Source organism: Notothenia coriiceps, unplaced genomic scaffold, assembly GCF_000735185.1.
Source record: "Notothenia coriiceps isolate Sejong01 unplaced genomic scaffold, NC01 NC01_scaffold00028718, whole genome shotgun sequence".
NCBI lineage: Eukaryota > Metazoa > Chordata > Actinopteri > Perciformes > Nototheniidae > Notothenia > Notothenia coriiceps.
This window is the reverse complement of record NW_011361419.1, coordinates 29,981-33,254: the sequence shown is the minus strand read 5'-3', so window position 1 is coordinate 33,254 and position 3,274 is coordinate 29,981. Positions and strand designations below refer to the sequence as shown.

Sequence of the window (3,274 nt, the reverse complement as noted above, 5' to 3'; positions counted from 1 at the left end):
TGACGTTGCCCACGATCACGTCACTTTCATTCATTTCATCTCACAACGGACTACAGTAAGTATCTAAAATCAAGGGGAGTTTATTTCTTTAAAACACGAAATGATATTGCTTTTATTTATTCCACTGTAGCACAGTCTCTATAGCGTTTATTCCTGGATATTATGTTGATTTTTGTAGTGTGTTTAGCTTTTATAGGCTACGCGCAAGCTAGCGGCCACGTTCAGCTAGCCTCCGGCTTTCCGGTCAAAGTTTGTAGCTGGATAGCATTTATAGTTTATACAGCTAAATGACATTAGCTGTCCCCGGCACAGTTGGATAGTGGAGGTGCCTGCTAGAAAAATATGTTTAAATGCTTGTATTTGCCCATGTGTTGTAAAGACAGCTTTCAACACAGAGTTGTAATAGTGGAATCGGCGATGGAGTGGAACAAAAATGTGGACCTGGAGTTTTTCCAGAGGATTTGACTGGCCAGTGGGGACATTGGGATTGTTACATTGTAGAATTAAAATATATAGTAGAAGATATAAGATATATAAATTATACTAAATTATTATAGAGTAATGCACAGATTAATTATTATTGCACTCTCTTCATTTTGTGTATTGTTTGTATATTGTGTCTGTATTGTTTGTATGCCATGTCCCTCATAATATAACAATATGCACAGTATAAATTATACTAAATTATTATTGCATAATAGAGTGCACAGATGTTACTGTTATTCTAAATAATCCTAATCATGTTTTTATTTTTCCTGTTTTACAGCTTCTTTACAACTCTATATCACCAACACACACATATCCACACACACACACACATATAAAACCAACGGCACTTTTAAGAGCCATTCTCTCTCTCACTGTCTCTCTTTCTATCACTCTCTCACTTTCTCTTTCAATCACTCTCTCACCTTCTCTTTTTCAATCACTCTCTCTCACTTTCTCTTTTAATCACTCACTCTCTCTTTGTATGCCATGTCCCTCAACCGTGAAGTGAGGGTCTTTGAGGATCCCAATGAGGCCAGGATGCACATGGCAGCATTGATTAGCGAGGCTCTTGTCCATGAGGCCAGGGTGAGGCTTTTCATGATAAGCAAATACCCAAGTCTGTAATATAATCATTGCTATTGCTTTTTATTGATGTAATGTAAAGGGTCCGTTAGACCTTTTTATGCAACCGTTAAATAATTGCTCAAATATAAGAGCTGCTGTCTTATGTTGTATTACAACTTTGTTGTTGATCTCAACCTCTGAAAAAATATAGGCTACTGAAACCCCTGCCATCCCTCCGAAAAAGAAAAGAAAAAGCAGGAAGAGACCCCTTTCTAATCCAGTGGTCACACGCAGACGTGAGAGACAACGGGAAACTCAACGCTCCGCATCAGGTTTGTTCTTTACTATATCATGATTTCTAAATCTAAGAATAAAGATAATTCATAACAAAGTTATTTTGGTGTACACAGTAAGAAATTATGTAATGTAAAGATACCTCTTGACAAATCTGTTGCAATGTTTAAAACATTTTCAAATTAAATCAAGATATTGTAAGAGCCTGTGACTGATAATCCTTGCTTGTGTTGTATTTTTGAACATGTGTACCTCGATTTGGATAAAAGTATGGCAAATGTAAATTGTCATTGTGATGCTGTGGTAATATGTTCTTAGTTTCATTACCTGCAGTCCTTACAGAGCATTTTCATATTACAATTAATTGGTGTCATTTTAGATTGATTGAAGGGTTGAGGAAAAATGACTGTCTCTGCAGCTTCACAAGCCAGAAGAGACGATCCTGTGCATGAGTAAGGCCTTCAGCTAGAACATCAAGAGTTTGGTAGTCTTGGTGAGTATATTGATTATAACAGCAGTTGACTGGCACTAAAGTTTTTCCCAATTTTTCCATTTTTATACTCATCTAGTTAATCATTATAAAGTATTGAGTATTGACTGTTTCATGACAAGTGAATGCATATTTGGTATAAGTATCACTTGCTAATATTGCTTTGGATGCATATAATGATTCATAGCATGTTGCTATTATTAGTCCGTATATATTTTTCCAACTCAAAAGTGTTTCAGTATACTACCTTAATATCCATCATACCAGTTTTAGGGTGGCGGCTTAACAGCTGTTTTATTTTTTAGAAACACATCTCCAAGAGTTAAGGGACACCCTAACTGCAGTCCAGGTTCTGGGGGCAACAGACGGAACGGTTTCTGCCTGGGCACAAAGGCAGCTTCTCACAGATGTGAGAATGAAAACGGCTAGGCCAATGCTTTTTAATGCAAAACTCTCAGCTGAGAGAATAGCCATTCAGAAGTGCCACAGATGCTGTGCAGAAGAAGCGGCTTTAGGTGCCTGGACTGTGTTCCATTGGACATGGAGTTCCTCTGTGCAACCTGTGACATGGAGGCCCACAAGAGANAAAGCATCAATCTGGTGCACTTTGAGAACAACTTGAAGAGATCTATGGGTACATCTTTCAACACCCATTTGAAACAGAACTGTAAGCAGATTTTTCTTTAAAAGAAAAATCTGCTTACAGTTCTGTTTCAAATGGGTGTTGAAAGATGTACCCATAGATCTCTTCAAGTTGTTCTCAAAGTGCACCAGATTGATGCTTTTAACTTCAATATTTCAAAAAAAAAATTCCCGGGGGAGCAGGCCCCCGGACCCCCCTAGAGGAGGTTAGGTCCCCCCCACTTAAATCATGTTCACATGGATACTAAATACATTTGCACACATCTTGTGTCCATATCTTTCTGTTGTGGTGGTCATGCCACACCGTGCACATGCATACATGCGCGAGTCATTGTAAGATATCTGGATAAAGAGGTTGCTTTTTCTTTGCACAGCATGAAAGAAAGGCGAAATGAATGGGCTGTGATTTTAGTTTTTTTAAGCAGAGGTTGAGTTCAATCATTTGTACGGCCCTCGGAGGATGTTGTAAAAATTGAAAGGAAAAAGGTTCCCCACCCCTGCTGTAAATAATAATAAAAACCCTTGATTTATAACTTAACATCTCTGTCTCCTATTGATCTGAGTATATTATAAAGAATAGCCAGTTAATTGAAGCATTATAGCACAGGCCTTTGTCAGATGGTATATTACGCTGTTTTTTTCTTGCTTCCTGCTTCGAATAGTTCTCTCTTTTTTCACCATACCTGTGTTTGCATCAATGATATATGATGTGTGGATATACTTGAAAGGCCCGTTGGCATTGCATTATTTATAATGATAGTAAAGTTTAAAAGTATGCTTAATTAGTATGATTTT

At 37.6% G+C, this 3,274-nt stretch overlaps 1 long non-coding RNA gene across 1 annotated transcript; it reads left to right on the top strand.

Annotated features, from left to right (window-relative positions):
- The first annotated feature begins 225 nt into the window (after window positions 1–225).
- LOC104958334 (uncharacterized) lies at window positions 226–2,428 on the top strand. Its single transcript, XR_799754.1, has 5 exons — window positions 226–306; window positions 337–1,074; window positions 1,265–1,385; window positions 1,766–1,840; window positions 2,143–2,428. It is a non-coding gene; the product is annotated as an uncharacterized lncRNA (long non-coding RNA).
- Window positions 2,429–3,274: the final 846 nt, after the last annotated feature.